Consider the following 17,836-nt stretch of genomic DNA (forward strand, 5'->3'; position numbering starts at 1 on the left):
GCCCACGATGTGGATTTAATGTGTTTCCGCGACGTCATTTCCGCTGCGAAAATGTATTAAAAACGCTTGTTAAATTGTCTGGTATGTTTCCCAATGATAATCCGCATGTGCTGTGCACATGATTCGGAAATTTCCGCTGCGGATTATCATTGCGGTAAAATCCGCAGCACAACCATTTCTTGTGCGTAATTGCAGCAAAATCGCCGCCATTAACTTGCATTGAACCGCATAACATCCGCATGTATACATGTATGCATGCAGATGTTATGCGGTTCAATGCGCGTATGGTACCCAGGTCTGGAGATAAGGAGACTCTCCTCCAGACCCGGGTACCATTAGTAAAAAACTAATTAAAAAATAAAAAAAAAAACATTATGCTTACCTCTCCGGCGGCCCCGGTCTCTTCTCCGGTAGTGTCCTCTGTCCTTGGCGTCCTGCGGTGTTCAGAAAGGACATGCGGTGATGTCATTTAGTCATGTGATGGTCACGCGACTGCTGACGTCAGCGGTCGTGTGACCTGTTAGGACGCCGAGGACAGAGGACGCCACCGGAGAGGAGAACGGAGGCCGCCGGAGAGGTGTCTATAATGTTTTTTTTTTTTTTTTACGTTTTAATTCTCTTTTTTAATATTGATGCTGCATTTAAAGCAGCATAAGTTGGTCACACAATATAAATCCATGCCAGTTGCATGGATTTATATTGTGTGACCAACTTGTCAAGCACTTTTCCAAGTGATGCTCAAAATCGCTTGGAAAGCGGTTGAAAATCCGCATCAATTCAGCATCGTGGGCACATACCCTAATAGTACATGTAAGGGTATGTGCACACGATGCAGAAATGCTCAGGATTTTTTCCTGAGCGTTTCTGCATCTCTCTGGCAGGAAAAAACGCATGCGGATTGTACATGCGGTTTCCTGCCAGGGACATGCGGAAATGAAGCGGTCTTCACTTTCATTTCCGCATGCGGGTTGACAAGCGCTTCCCAAGCGATTTTAGCATCACTTGGAAAGTGCTTGTCAACTTACACTATATAAATCCATGCAACCGGCATGGATTTATATAGTGTGTGATGTCAAAAAATAAAAAATAAATCTATACGTTACCCTCTGATGGCCCCCGGTGTCCGGCTTCATCGGTCCCGGCTGCCGGCAGTGAAGACTGTAGGACCTTCCGACGTCAGCGTCACGTGACCCGTCACACGACTCTGACGTCAGCGAAGGTCCTTCATTCAACCGCGAAGTGCGCGGGAAGCCGGCAGGACGCAGCGCGGGCCGTCAGAAGGTGAGAATATATATATTTTTTATTTTATTCTTTTGTTTTTAATGGTACCTGGGTCTGGATGAGAGTCCTCTCATCCACACCCGGGTACCATCCGCACATTAGACCGCATGAAAAGCGCATCAACATATACAGTGATGCGGATTCCATGCGGTCTAATGCAAGTCAATGGCGGCAAAAGAGCAGCGTTTCCGCAAAATTAATTGACATGCTGCGGATTTTTGACCGCAGCGTTTACGCTGTGGAAAAATCCGCATCATGGGCACAGCACATGCGGATTTCCATTGGGGAACATTGCTGCCCTTCTACCATGCGTTTTTCATGCGTTTCCGCGGCGTTTACGCAACTGCAAAAACGCCGCGGAAACGCATGAAAAACGCATCGTGTGAACTCAGCCTTAATAGCATAGGGTACTTAGTGAACATTGTTTTAATAAAAAAAAAACTTAAACGCCATCCCACCACGACAAGGTGTACTGTTGGTAAACTGGAAAACAAATTCAAGTGTGGTGAAATTGCAATTCCACAATTCTTCTTTTGGTTTTCTTTATACGGCATTTATTGTGCAGTAAAAATGACCAGATCAGTATTATTACGGTGATATCAAATCTGTATAGTATATCTTTTATTTAAGTGGTAAAAAAAAATTTAAATTCGTAAAAAAGAAAATTTGCTTATGTTGCCATTTTCTGAGACTGATAATATTTTCATTTTTACATCAATTGTGCTGTGTGAGGACTTGTTTTTTAACATGCAAGCTGATGTTTTTATTGATACCATTTTGTGGTATATACATTGGGTATGGAAAGTATTCAGACCCCTTTAAATTGTTCACTCTTTGTTTCATTGCAGCCATTTGGTAAATTCTAAAAAGTTATTTTTTTTCTCATTAATGTACACTCTGCACCCCATCTTGACTGAAAAAAAACAGAAATGTAGAATTTTTTGCAAATTTATTAAAAAAGAAAAACTGAAATATCACATCATAAGTAGTGTTGAGCGATACCTTCCGATATCGGGAAATATCGGATCGGATTGGATCGGACCGATACCGGAAAAGTATCGGATATCGCCGATTCCGATACCGGAAACCAATGCAAGTCAATGGGACATAAATATCGGAATTAAAATAAACCCTTTCTTTCCTTGTAGGTTATTTCTACATGAAGGAAAACAACTAAGAATAATGTAGAATGTATTGGGGGAGGTGGGGGAGACAATAAAGGCATAGAGGTTTAGCCCAGTCAAATGGAATAGCAGGAATTAATATTTTTTTATTATGTTCTGAGTTACGGAAATATTAACTATGTTAAGTATTTTTATATTTTGTCAGATATTTATGTTTCACTACTTCCATGCTCTTCACCTTCTTTTTTACTTCTCCCACACTTTCTCCTTCATCATCCTCAGCATCTTTTTCATCCACTTCTTCTTCACCTTCTTCTTCTTCACCTTCTTCGTATTATTCTTTTTTTTACATTCTTCATATTCTACTTCTTCATCTTCTTCATATTCTTCTTCTTCATCATATTCTTATTTGTGACAGGCATTCCTGTAGTTGTTATCTATAAAAGTTTGGACATTACACCTTTCGTTCTGCCCGTCACAAAAGATTTACAACAGGATTTGTCCGCGTTCAGTTTGGCCTGCAGCAGCAGGTCTTTTCCAGGGGCACCACGAGGAGGAACGGACTCACCCCCATACACTGCTTAGTCATCTTCTGCTTATAATTTAGATATTATCTTTTGCTCTGATTTTTAGTCTTATGCTTAATGTTCTTCCGCTTTTTGTTCTGCAGCTTCTTGTATTTCTGCTTCTTGGTTTTCTGTCTCTTGTTTTTCTGTATCTTGGTGCTTGTCTTCTCTTCTTTGTCTTCTTGGTCAACTTCTTCAGGGTCATCTTCTTGGTCTTCTTCGGGGTGGTCTTCAGGGTCGTCGTCTTCGGGGGTCCTCGTCTTCGGGGTCCTCGTCTTCTTCGGGTTGGTCTTCTGGGTCCTCGTCTTCGGGGTCCTCGTCTTCTTCGGGGTGGTCTTCAGGGTCCTCGTCTTCTTCGGGGTGGTCTTCAGGGTCCTCGTCTTCTTCGGGGTGGTCTTCAGGGTCCTCGTCTTCAGGGTCATTGTCTTCGGGGTCCTCGTCTTCTTAGGGTTGGTCTTCAGGGTCCTCGTCTTCAGGGTCCTCGTCAGGGAGATCCAGAGTGATTACCAAGAACCATTTCAAAAAGCTTGAACTTGGAAATGTAGCAGAAGGTACAAGAAAGCTGAGGAACTACCGAGGACCAGCTGACGGTACTGGAACCCGGATGGATAGCAGAAAGTACAAGAGCCAATGGAACTACCGAGGACCAGCTGATGTTACTGGAACTCGGTTACTAAGCAGGAGGTACCTGTGCCAGAAAGCACTACCAAGGACCAGCAGACGTTGGTGGAACTTGGATACCGAGAAGGAGGCACCTAATCCAAAGGCACTGCCGAGAACCAGCTGACGGTACTGGAACCCGGATGGGTAGCAGAAGGTACAAGAGCCAATGGAACTACCGAGGACCAGCTGATGTTACTGGAACCCGGATGGGTAGCAGAAGGTACAAGAGCCAATGGAACTACCGAGGACCAGCTGATGTTACTGGAACTCGGTTACTAAGCAGGAGGTACCTGTGCCAGAAAGCACTACCAAGGACCAGCAGACGTTGGTGGAACTTGGATACCGAGAAGGAGGCACCTAATCCAAAGGCACTGCCGAGAACCAGCTGACGGTACTGGAACCCGGATGGGTAGCAGAAGGTACCCATGTAAAAAAAAAGTTCAAGGCCGCGAGCCGGCCGCAGTTACCAAAACCCACAGTCCTACAGAGGGTGCTTGTCCTATTGGCACTATGGAACCAGCCTTCATTGCCAGATCCCGCAGCCCACATAGGAGTCACCTAAACTGCAGGCACCATAGAGTCGGCTAACCCGACCGCAACACGACAGGACAACGCATTGGAGGCAAAGTGACGTTGACACTACCCGGAAACAGCTGGCGTGCTGGAACCAGGCTGGGCAGGAGGGAGTACCCGTGCCAAAGACACTGCCGAGAACCAGCTGACGGTACTGGAACCCGGATGGGTAGCAGAAGATACAAGAGCAAATGGAACTACCGAGGACCAGCTGACGGTACTGGAACCCGGATGGGTAGCAGAAGGTACAAGAGCCAATGGAACTACCGAGGACCAGCTGATGTTACTGGAACTCGGTTACTAAGCAGGAGGTACCTGTGCCAGAAAGCACTACCAAGGACCAGCAGACGTTGGTGGAACTTGGATACCGAGAAGGAGGCACCTAATCCAAAGGCACTGCCGAGAACCAGCTGACGGTACTGGAACCCGGATGGGTAGCAGAAGGTACCCATGTAAAAAAAAAGTTCAAGGCCGCGAGCCGGCCGCAGTTACCAAAACCCACAGTCCTACAGAGGGTGCTTGTCCTATTGGCACTATGGAACCAGCCTTCATTGCCAGATCCCGCAGCCCACATAGGAGTCACCTAAACTGCAGGCACCATAGAGTCGGCTAACCCGACCGCAACACGACAGGACAACGCATTGGAGGCAAAGTGACGTTGACACTACCCGGAAACAGCTGGCTTGCTGGAACCAGGCTGGGCAGGAGGGAGTACCCGTGCCAAAGACACTGCCGAGAACCAGCTGACGGTACTGGAACCCGGATGGGTAGCAGAAGATACAAGAGCAAATGGAACTACCGAGGACCAGCTGACGGTACTGGAACCCGGATGGGTAGCAGAAGGTACAAGAGCCAATGGAACTACCGAGGACCAGCTGATGTTACTGGAACTCGGTTACTAAGCAGGAGGTACCTGTGCCAGAAAGCACTACCAAGGACCAGCAGACGTTGGTGGAACTTGGATACCGAGAAGGAGGCACCTAATCCAAAGGCACTGCCGAGAACCAGCTGACGGTACTGGAACCCGGATGGGTAGCAGAAGGTACCCATGTAAAAAAAAAGTTCAAGGCCGCGAGCCGGCCGCAGTTACCAAAACCCACAGTCCTACAGAGGGTGCTTGTCCTATTGGCACTATGGAACCAGCCTTCATTGCCAGATCCCGCAGCCCACATAGGAGTCACCTAAACTGCAGGCACCATAGAGTCGGCTAACCCGACCGCAACACGACAGGACAACGCATTGGAGGCAAAGTGACGTTGACACTACCCGGAAACAGCTGGCGTGCTGGAACCAGGCTGGGCAGGAGGGAGTACCCGTGCCAAAGACACTGCCGAGAACCAGCTGACGGTACTGGAACCCGGATGGGTAGCAGAAGATACAAGAGCAAATGGAACTACCGAGGACCAGCTGACGGTACTGGAACCCGGATGGGTAGCAGAAGGTACAAGAGCCAATGGAACTACCGAGGACCAGCTGATGTTACTGGAACTCGGTTACTAAGCAGGAGGTACCTGTGCCAGAAAGCACTACCAAGGACCAGCAGACGTTGGTGGAACTTGGATACCGAGAAGGAGGCACCTAATCCAAAGGCACTGCCGAGAACCAGCTGACGGTACTGGAACCCGGATGGGTAGCAGAAGATACAAGAGCAAATGGAACTACCGAGGACCAGCTGACGGTACTGGAACCCGGATGGGTAGCAGAAGGTACAAGAGCCAATGGAACTACCGAGGACCAGCTGATGTTACTGGAACTCGGTTACTAAGCAGGAGGTACCTGTGCCAGAAAGCACTACCAAGGACCAGCAGACGTTGGTGGAACTTGGATACCGAGAAGGAGGCACCTAATCCAAAGGCACTGCCGAGAACCAGCTGACGGTACTGGAACCCGGATGGGTAGCAGAAGATACAAGAGCAAATGGAACTACCGAGGACCAGCTGACGGTACTGGAACCCGGATGGGTAGCAGAAGGTACAAGAGCCAATGGAACTACCGAGGACCAGCTGATGTTACTGGAACTCGGTTACTAAGCAGGAGGTACCTGTGCCAGAAAGCACTACCAAGGACCAGCAGACGTTGGTGGAACTTGGATACCGAGAAGGAGGCACCTAATCCAAAGGCACTGCCGAGAACCAGCTGACGGTACTGGAACCCGGATGGGTAGCAGAAGATACAAGAGCAAATGGAACTACCGAGGACCAGCTGACGGTACTGGAACCCGGATGGGTAGCAGAAGATACAAGAGCAAATGGAACTACCGAGGACCAGCTGACGGTACTGGAACCCGGATGGGTAGCAGAAGGTACAAGAGCCAATGGAACTACCGAGGACCAGCTGATGTTACTGGAACTCGGTTACTAAGCAGGAGGTACCTGTGCCAGAAAGCACTACCAAGGACCAGCAGACGTTGGTGGAACTTGGATACCGAGAAGGAGGCACCTAATCCAAAGGCACTGCCGAGAACCAGCTGACGGTACTGGAACCCGGATGGGTAGCAGAAGGTACCCATGTAAAAAAAAAGTTCAAGGCCGCGAGCCGGCCGCAGTTACCAAAACCCACAGTCCTACAGAGGGTGCTTGTCCTATTGGCACTATGGAACCAGCCTTCATTGCCAGATCCCGCAGCCCACATAGGAGTCACCTAAACTGCAGGCACCATAGAGTCGGCTAACCCGACCGCAACACGACAGGACAACGCATTGGAGGCAAAGTGACGTTGACACTACCCGGAAACAGCTGGCGTGCTGGAACCAGGCTGGGCAGGAGGGAGTACCCGTGCCAAAGACACTGCCGAGAACCAGCTGACGGTACTGGAACCCGGATGGGTAGCAGAAGGTACAAGAGCCAATGGAACTGCCGAGAACCAGCTGGCGGTGCTGGAGCCCAGGGTAAATACTAAAAACAGAAGAGCCAGAGGTGTATTTGGAGGAGGTTTTAAATCCGTACTACAGTGGATGTGGACAAAGCAGGAGAATTTGCCGGACACACAGCTGGGGATCAGCTGACGTTACTGAATCCCAATAACACTGGAGCAAGCGTTGACTGTGCAGACGGCACTTCTGAGCAGCAACTAGCGGTATTGGAGCCCAGGGTAAATACTAAAAACGGAGGAGCCAGAGGTGTAATTGGAGCAAGTTTTAAATAAGTAGCACAGTGAATATGGACAGAGCAGGAGAAATTGCCGTGAACACAGCAGGGGAACAGCTGACGTTACCGAACCCCAATAACACCGCAGCAAGTGTTGACTGTGCAGACGGCACTTCCGAGCGCCAACTGGCGGTGCTGGAGCCCAGGGATAAGAATGAAAACAGAGGAGCCAGAGGTGTAATTCGAGCAACTTTAAAATGTGTAGTACAGTGGATGTGGACAAAGCAGGAGAAATTGCCGTCCGCACAGCAGGAGAACAGCTGACGTTACTGAACCCCAATAACACGGCAGCAAGTGTTGACTGTGCAGACAGCACTTCCGAGCGCCAACTGGCGGTGTTGGAGCCCAGGGTAAATACTAAAAACGGAGGAGCCAGAGGTGTAATTGGAGCAAGTTTTAAATAAGTAGCACAGTGAATATGGACAGAGCAGGAGAAATTGCCGTGAACACAGCAGGGGAACAGCTGACGTTACTGAACCCCAATAACATGGTAGCAAGTGTTGACTGTGCAGACAGCACTTCCGAGCGCCAACTGGCGGTGCTGGAGCCCAGGGATAAGAATGAAAACAGAGGAGCCAGAGGTGTAATTCGAGCAACTTTAAAATGTGTAGTACAGTGGATGTGGACAAAGCAGGAGAAATTGCCGTCCGCACAGCAGGAGAACAGCTGACGTTACTGAACCCCAATAACACGGCAGCAAGTGTTGACTGTGCAGACAGCACTTCCGAGCGCCAACTGGCGGTGTTGGAGCCCAGGGTAAATACTAAAAACGGAGGAGCCAGAGGTGTAATTGGAGCAAGTTTTAAATAAGTAGCACAGTGAATATGGACAGAGCAGGAGAAATTGCCGTGAACACAGCAGGGGAACAGCTGACGTTACCGAACCCCAATAACACCGCAGCAAGTGTTGACTGTGCAGACGGCACTTCCGAGCGCCAACTGGCGGTGCTGGAGCCCAGGGATAAGAATGAAAACAGAGGAGCCAGAGGTGTAATTCGAGCAACTTTAAAATGTGTAGTACAGTGGATGTGGACAAAGCAGGAGAAATTGCCGTCCGCACAGCAGGAGAACAGCTGACGTTACTGAACCCCAATAACACGGCAGCAAGTGTTGACTGTGCAGACAGCACTTCCGAGCGCCAACTGGCGGTGTTGGAGCCCAGGGTAAATACTAAAAACGGAGGAGCCAGAGGTGTAATTGGAGCAAGTTTTAAATAAGTAGCACAGTGAATATGGACAGAGCAGGAGAAATTGCCGTGAACACAGCAGGGGAACAGCTGACGTTACCGAACCCCAATAACACCGCAGCAAGTGTTGACTGTGCAGACGGCACTTCCGAGCGCCAACTGGCGGTGCTGGAGCCCAGGGATAAGAATGAAAACAGAGGAGCCAGAGGTGTAATTGGAGCAACTTTAAAATCTGTAGTAGTGAGAATGTGGACAGAGCAGGAGAAATTGCCGTCCGCACAGCAGGGGAACAGCTGACGTTACTGAACCCCAATAACATGGTAGCAAGTGTTGACTGTGCAGACAGCACTTCCGAGCGCCAACTGGCGGTGCTGGAGCCCAGGGATAAGAATGAAAACAGAGGAGCCAGAGGTGTAATTGGAGCAACTTTAAAATCTGTAGTAGTGAGAATGTGGACAGAGCAGGAGAAATTGCCGTCCGCACAGCAGGGGAACAGCTGACGTTACTGAACCCCAATAACATGGTAGCAAGTGTTGACTGTGCAGACAGCACTTCCGAGCGCCAACTGGCGGTGCTGGAGCCCAGGGATAAGAATGAAAACAGAGGAGCCAGAGGTGTAATTGGAGCAACTTTAAAATCTGTAGTAGTGAGAATGTGGACAGAGCAGGAGAAATTGCCGTCCGCACAGCAGGGGAACAGCTGACGTTACTGAACCCCAATAACACGGCAGCAAGTGTTGACTGTGCAGACAGCACTTCCGAGCGCCAACTGGCGGTGTTGGAGCCCAGGGTAAATACTAAAAACGGAGGAGCCAGAGGTGTAATTGGAGCAAGTTTTAAATAAGTAGCACAGTGAATATGGACAGAGCAGGAGAAATTGCCGTGAACACAGCAGGGGAACAGCTGACGTTACTGAACCCCAATAACATGGTAGCAAGTGTTGACTGTGCAGACGGCACTTCCGAGCGCCAACTGGCGGTGCTGGAGCCCAGGGATAAGAATGAAAACAGAGGAGCCAGAGGTGTAATTCGAGCAACTTTAAAATGTGTAGTACAGTGGATGTGGACAAAGCAGGAGAAATTGCCGTCCGCACAGCAGGAGAACAGCTGACGTTACTGAACCCCAATAACACGGCAGCAAGTGTTGACTGTGCAGACGGCACTTCCGAGCGCCAACTGGCGGTGCTGGAGCCCAGGGATAAGAATGAAAACAGAGGAGCCAGAGGTGTAATTCGAGCAACTTTAAAATGTGTAGTACAGTGGATTTGGACAAAGCAGGAGAAATTGCCGTCCGCACAGCAGGAGAACAGCTGACGTTACTGAACCCCAATAACACGGCAGCAAGTGTTGACTGTGCAGACGGCACTTCCGTGCGCCAACTGGCGGTGTTGGAGCTCAGGGATAATACTGAAAACAGAGGAGCCAGAGGTGTAATTGGAGCAACTTTAAAATCTGTAGTAGTGAGAATGTGGACAGAGCAGGAGAAATTGCCGTCCGCACAGCAGGGGAACAGCTGACGTTACTGAACCCCAATAACATGGTAGCAAGTGTTGACTGTGCAGACAGCACTTCCGAGCGCCAACTGGCGGTGCTGGAGCCCAGGGATAAGAATGAAAACAGAGGAGCCAGAGGAGTAATTGGAGCAACTTTAAAATGTGTAGTACAGTGGATGTGGACAAATCAGGAGAAATTGCCGTCCGCACAGCAGGAGAACAGCTGACGTTACTGAACCCCAATAACACGGCAGCAAGTGTTGACTGTGCAGACGGCACTTCCGAGCGCCAACTGGCGGTGTTGGAGCTCAGGGATTACAGTTCAGGTGGTAGAAACATGAACAGAACAGGAGACCTGGATACTGTTGCCAACCAATTATTTATTCTGGAAGAGGACTGGCAAATTCATGAGAGATCCAGGCCTTGTTCATTTTGAGAAAAGTAAGCCGGTCAACGTTATCGGAGGATAGTCGCATGCGACGGTCTGTTAGTACACCACCTGCGGCACTAAAGACGCGTTCCGATAATACACTAGCAGCAGGGCAAGCTAGCACCTCCAGTGCATACTGACTAAGCTCTGGCCATGTATCCAGCTTACAGACCCAAAACTTGAAGGGAGAAGAGCCGTCTGGGAGTACACTAAGAGGGCAAGACATGTAGTCTGTCACCATCTGACGGAAACGTTGCCTCCTGCTGACTGGAGCTGTCTGTGATGGTGTAGACATTTGTGGCGGCGGGGACACAAAACTTTGCCACATTTCGGCCATACTGGTCTTGCCTTGTGCTGAGGCGCTGCTTCTGCTCCCTCTTTGTGCAGAGCTTCCTCCACTGCCTCGACGCACTGAGCTGCTTTGTAAAGCACTAGCAGCACTGCTCTCGGTTGGAATGGAGAACATGATGGAATGCACCAGTGCGTCTTGGTACTCCCGCATTTTACGCTCCCGGTTCAATGGTGTTATGAGGCTTTGTAAGTTGTCCCGGTAGCGAGGATCTAGGAGGGTGGACACCCAATAATCAGCCGTGTTGAGAATGTGGGCGATGCGGCGGTCGTTTCTGAGGCACTGCAGCATGAAATCAACCATGTGCTGCAGACTGCCAACTGGCCAAGAAACGCTGTCCCCTGCTTGAGGCGTGATCTCTGCCTGCTCTGCATCACCCCACCCTCGCTCTAGATACTGACTACTAGAGCATTGTGTACCTCCCTCCTCTGGACAGATGTCTTCCTCATCCATTGACTCCTCCTCATCCTCCTCACAAAGTGTCCCCTGCCTAGGCCTTTGTGAGGAACCACGTTGCGCAGACTGTAGAGAAGCAGATGGCATTTGTGACTCCTCATCCTCCACCTCTTCCAAAACCTCGTCCCTTAGTGCTTGCAGTGTTTTTTCAAGCAGGCAGATAAGGGGGATAGTCATGCTGACTAGTGCATCATCTGCACTCGCCATCCGCGTGGAATAATCGAAGGCACGCAAAACGTGGCAAATGTCCTTCATAGAGGCCCACTCAGTGGTGGTGAAGTGTGAACGGCGCGCACTGCGACTTGTTTGCGCCTGCTGCAGCTGGTACTCCATTACTGCTGCCTGCTGCTCACACAACCTCTCCAACATATGTAACGTTGAATTCCACCTGGTGGGTAGGTCACATATGATGCGATGTTCCGGAAGACATAATCGGCGCTGCAGAGCTGCAATGCGTGATCTTGCATTGCTGGAACGCCGCAAGTGAGCGCACTCTATGCGGACCTTGTGAAGCAGTGCATCAAGATCCGGATAGTCCCTCAAAAAACTCTGCACGACCAAGTTGAGCACATGTGCCAGACATGGGATGTGAGTGAGGTTGCCTAGGCCCAGAGCTGCCACCAGATTTCGGCCATTGTCACACACTACCATGCCTGGCTGGAGATTTGCTGGCACAAACCACACGTCACTCTGCTGCTTGATGGCATTCCAGAGCTCCTGCGCTGTGTGGCTTCGATTCCCCAAAGAAATTAATTTTAATACGGCCTGTTGACGTTTGGCCACGGCTGTGCTCATATCGGTCATCATAACAGGTAACCGTTCATGGGTCGATGTGGAGGTAGACCGTGACGGCTCCTGCAGCGCTGATTCAGAGGAACTGGAGTATGAGGAGGAGTCAATGTGTACAGACTGGATTCCTGCAATCCTTGGAGTTGGCAGAACACGTACAGCGCCACTCTCAAGATCTGTACCCGGCTCCACAACATTTACCCAATGGGCAGTGAGGGAAAGGTATCGTCCCTGTCCATGCTTACTGGTCCACGCATCAGTGGTCAGGTGGACCTTGCTACTGACGGCGTTTTGTAGCGCATGTTTAATTTTTCCCTCCACATGATGTTGCAGGGCAGGGACGGCTTGCCTGCTGAAATAAAAGCGGCTGGGCACGTTGTATTGTGGGACTGCCAATGCCATAAAGTTACGGAATGTGTCAGTCTCCACCAGCCTGAATGATAGCATTTCAAGGGCCAGTAGTTTAGCAATGCCAGCATTCAGAGCCTGTGCTCGGGGGTGGTTTGCCGAGTATGGGCGCCTTTTCTCCCATGCCTGTGCTAACGATGGCTGTAGACTGGCCTGGGAGTGTGAGGATGACTGGGAAAGTGGTGCTGTGGGTGGAATTACACTGTGTCTCTGTACAACAGTGCCAGAGATTCTTCCATGGCGATCCTGTGAGGAAGCCGAACCAGCTGTGTGTGAGCTGGAGGAAGAGGCTACAACACGAGCTGAAGAGGTGGTAGGTGGCGCTGTAGGTTGGCCTAGGTCTTCAGTGTGTTTGTGTAACTCCACCACGTGCTTGGTCCGCACATGTTTCCACATATTTGTGGTATTGAGGTTGCTGACACTTTTCCCTCTTTTCACCTTCTGATTACACAGCTTGCATTTGACAAAGCAAATGTCATCTGCAACTGTGTCAAAAAAGGACCAGGCACTGCAAGTCTTGGGAGCGCCCGCTTTGGATTTTGGAAGAGCCATGCTCCTAATGGGTGCCGAAGTGGAGGCTACAGGCAACCAAGTCTGCCCCCTCCCTCTCCCTCCTTTTTGGGCCGTTCGGGGAATCTCTTCCTCAGAGCTGCTCCCACCACCTTCCTGTCCCTCACGCCATGATGGGTCAAGGACCTCATCATCTACACCACCCTCTTCAAACAACTGCTTCTCCTGGGTAGTCTCGACAGCACAGTACGCACCAGAAAGTGGCACCTGAGTCTCATCATCAGATGCGTACTGAGGTGTGCTGCTGACCATAGGCACTGGCCCACCCGCCTCTTCAGATTCAGAGAGACAAAACGGTTGCGCATCACTGCATACTACCTCTTCTTCAAATTCTCGAATTCTGCTTGGCTGGCCCCCTCTTTCCAAGCCAAGAGATTCAGAGAACAGAAGTAGAGATGGCTCCTGTCCAGGGCTCTCTGACTGCCTGGGCAATTTGGCAGGTGGTGAAGAGACAGATGGGTGCTCTTCAGTGCTCAGGACCTGAGAGGATCTGGAACTAATTGAAGTCGATGCGTTAGCTGCCATCAATCCGACAACGGCTTCAATTTGGTCCTCGCGCAGCAGTGGGGTACGGCTAGCTCCTACAAAGCTGCGCATAAAGGACTGTTCCCTGGTAAAACTGGGGGATGCTGAGTCACTGGTGCCCGCAGCAGGCACAGAATCCCCACGTCCTCTCCCTGCAGGCACAGAATCCTCACGTCCTCTCCCTGCAGAAACTCCACGCCCACGCCCACGACCACGACCACATGCCTTACTCCCTGCCTTCTTCATCTTGGTAGACTGATAAAGATAGGCAGAAAAGTACTAAGGGCTTAGTGTGCTTATTCCTGAACAGCTGCTAACAGGTATAAGAAACACTAATTTTATAAAGTGTGGACTAGACTTTAATATGAGCTAATGTGGCCTACACAACTGTAAAGTGGAGTGTTTGGTGAACTTTATTTAGGTTTTTTTTGTCACAAAAAGACACTGGATGTGCCTAAAGATGTAATAACGATAGTATCACAAACTTTTTGTAGCTATTACAATGTAGGAAGGTAACCTACAATGCAATAGATGAGGCTGCAAAAAATAGGCTAATACTAATCTGGCTGGGGCTGCAGGGCCCAATGTTGCAGAAAGGCTCCTCTATCTACTCCTATATAGTGTGTTTGGAATCAATTTAGCTGAATATGGATGGAACCACCACACTAATAGGAGATATCAGGAAAAATTATGAATTGGCAATAAAGGACAATGTATGAGGCAGTGACACACACTGAGTGCACTACAACCAGACGGGGTTGAAGCACACACTACAGGGTGAGCTGCACTCACACACCAGACCTTGCAGACAGCGGTGAACAGTACAGATGCAGAGCACTGTGCACTAGTGCTGCAAGACGGAAAAAAAATTCTCTATCTACTCCTATATAGTGTGTTTGGAACCAATTTAGCTGAATACAGATGGAACCACCACACTAATAGGAGATATCAGGAAAAATTATGAATTGGCAATAAAGGACAATGTATGAGGCAGTGACACACACTGAGTGCACTACAACCAGACGGGGTTGAAGCACACACTACAGGGTGAGCTGCACTCACACACCAGACCTTGCAGACAGCGGTGAACAGTACAGATGCAGAGCACTGTGCACTAGTGCTGCAAGACGGAAAAAAATTTCTCTATCTACTCCTATATAGTGTGTTTGGAACCAATTTAGCTGAATACAGATGGAACCACCACACTAATAGGAGATATCAGGAAAAATTATGAATTGGCAATAAAGGACAATGTATGAGGCAGTGACACACACTGAGTGCACTACAACCAGACGGGGTTGAAGCACACACTACAGGGTGAGCTGCACTCACACACCAGACCTTGCAGACAGCGGTGAACAGTACAGATGCAGAGCACTGTGCACTAGTGCTGCAAGACGGAAAAAAATTTCTCTATCTACTCCTATATAGTGTGTTTGGAACCAATTTAGCTGAATACAGATGGAACCACCACACTAATAGGAGATATCAGGAAAAATTATGAATTGGCAAAAAAGGACAATGTATGAGGCAGTGACACACACTGAGTGCACTACAACCAGACTTGGCTGAAGCACACACTACAGGGTGAGCTGCACTCACACACACAGACCTTGCAGATAGCGGTGAACAGCACAGGGAACTGTGCACTAGCACTGCAAGGCACAGTGATTTAGAAAGTAGCTTGGGTAAAGCAGTATAGAGCAAATAGGTAGCTAAAACTGTCCCTCAGAACAACAGCGTCCTATCCCTAACTGAATTCACAGCAGAGTGAGCTCAAAATGGCGGCGGTGGCTTTTATAGTGCATCATGACATCATTTCAGCAGCCAATCACAGCCATGCCATTAGTTAAGATGCCTACATGCCTAACAGGATGTGCCCACACTTCTTAGGATCCTCATTGGCTGAATAAAATGAAAATGTCTCATTGCATTATGGGAACTTCCGATTCCGGTATACGATATTGCAATAGTATCGGAATTAAGTATCGGAATTCCGATACCGCGAATATCGGCCGATACCCGATATTTCAGTATCGGAATGCTCAACACTAATCATAAGTATTCAGACCCTTTGCTCAGTATTGAGGAGAAGCACCATTTTGAGCTAGTACAGCCATGAGTCTTCTTGGGAATGATGCAACAAGTTTTTCACACCTGGATTTGGGGATCCTCTGCCATTCTTCCTTGCAGATCCTCTCCAGTTCTGTCAGGTTGGATGGTGAACGTTGGTAGACAGCCATTTTCAGGTCTCTCCAGAGATGCTCAATTGGGTTTAGGTCAGGGCTCTGACTGGGCCAGTCAAGAATGGTCAGAGTTGTTCTGAAGCCACTCCTTTGTTATTTTAGCTGTGTGCTTAGGGTCATTATCTTGTTGGGCGGTGAACCATCTGCCAAGTCTGAGGTCCAGAGCACTCTGAAAGAGGTTTTCATCCAGGATATCTTTGTACTTGGCTGCATTCATGTTTCCTTCAATTGCAACCAGTCGTCATGTCCCTGCAGCTGAAAAACACCCCCATAGCATGATGCTTCTATCACCATGTTTCACTGTTGGGACTGTATTGGGCAGGTGATGAGCAGTGCCTGGTTTTCTCCACACATACCGCTTAGAATTATCACCAAAAAGTTCTATCTTCGTCTCATCAGACCAGAGAATCTTATTTCTCATAGTCTGGGAGTCCTTCATGTGTTTTTGAGCAAACTCTATGCGGGCTTTCATATGTCTTGCACTGAGGAGAGGCTTCCGTCAGGCCACTCTGCCATATAGGCCCGACTGGTTGAGGGCTGCAGTGATAGTTGACTTTGTGGAACTTTCTCCCATCTCCCTACTGCATCTCTGGAGCTCAGCCACAGTGATCTTGGGGTTCTTCTTTACCTCTCTCACCCAAGCTCTTCTCCCACGATTGCTCAGTTTGGCTGGACGGCCAGGTCTAGGAAGACTTCTGGTGGTCCCAAATAGTGTTGAGCCACCCCCGTAGTGTTCGAGTTCGGTTCGGTTCGTCGAACACCCGTATGTTCGCCGAACTGTTCATCGAACACCTTCGAACACCGTTAAAACCAATGGCAGGCAAACAAAAACACATAGAAACACATAGAAAACACCTTCAAAGGTGTCCAAAAGCTGACAAACTGCTCAGAAGACACAACTAACACATGGAAAAGTGACAAGTACATATAGTCATGCGAAAAGAACAGAGGTGGAGGAGTAAAAGGAGGGGGGACACAGATATAGGCATATCATGCCCTTCTAAAACCAAAAAAGTGCGAAGCCGACACGGCCAGTCCGTTCCTGCCTGTGCGACCTCCGTGTCGCCGGGTTTGTGTCAGAGCCGCGGTGGACCCTGACGGCCAGCCCCCCTCTCCCAATACTGGTGCCTGTCCGCTGGTGGGTCGAGCACCCCCGCGGTGGGGGGGGAGTAACATCTGCAGAAGAAAGACCATCTTCCAGCCAAACTAAGATGTCTACTTCTTTTCGTGGACAATGTGATACGATCCCTTTCTTACGGACACGCCCATCGCTACAAATTCCAGATGAGGCACAAAAACAGCAGGTGCTTCAACGGATATCAAGTGCTCCTTCAAGTGGGCTCTCCTCCACCTCAACTTCAACATCACAAATACTCCAGTCCTCAGAGGTGTCACCCCAATCGCACTTGCTTCCTCACAGCTCCCAAGTCTCCAGCTGCCCGTCTGAGTATGGGGTAACACAGATGGTTGAGTCTGCACAGCTGTTTTCTCATACTATAGCCTGGGAAACGGAGGTCTGCTCAAGAGCTTCTGTTAATCCAGACGAGGAAATGATCTGCACTGATGCCCAGAATCTTTATAAGTCGGATCCAGTACCAGATGAAGAAAGTTCTGAGCATAATGTAGACCCTCGTTCCCAAACTGTAACTCCTGTTGGTGGAGACAATGATGAAGACGATGATGAGACTCAAATACCTGATTGGAGCGACAACTTGACTTTTCGGTCAGGGCAGGAAGAGGTTGGCTCTGAGGACGACGGGTGTGAGAACACACAGGATGATGATGACGAGGTTGGAGATCCCACTTACTGTCAACCCACAGTCAGCCAGTCGATGAGGTCAGCAGAGGAGGTGGAGGAGGATGTGACTAGCCCAGGGGATGGGGATGACTCGGTACCCGGGCCTTTTCCTGGCCTTGGGGATGTCGCGGTCGTCGGCTCCCTGGCCCGTACTCTGGAGTCACTCTTTAAAAGGGTGGATAATTGTTAATTTTATAAGAGTTCGTGACGCCACCTGTGGTATCTGGTGAGAAGCA

At 49.4% G+C, this 17,836-nt stretch overlaps 1 protein-coding gene across 2 annotated transcripts in view; it reads left to right on the forward strand.

The window, feature by feature from the left end:
* The window catches only part of TMEM232 (transmembrane protein 232), a 499,207-nt gene that overhangs the window by 67,768 nt on the left and 413,603 nt on the right, over nt 1–17,836 (forward strand). The window lies entirely within an intron of this gene.

Source organism: Phyllobates terribilis, unplaced genomic scaffold, assembly GCF_046119375.1.
Source record: "Phyllobates terribilis strain yellow unplaced genomic scaffold, ASM4611937v1 Scaffold_1__5_contigs__length_1240528914, whole genome shotgun sequence".
Classification (NCBI taxonomy): Eukaryota; Metazoa; Chordata; class Amphibia; order Anura; family Dendrobatidae; genus Phyllobates; species Phyllobates terribilis.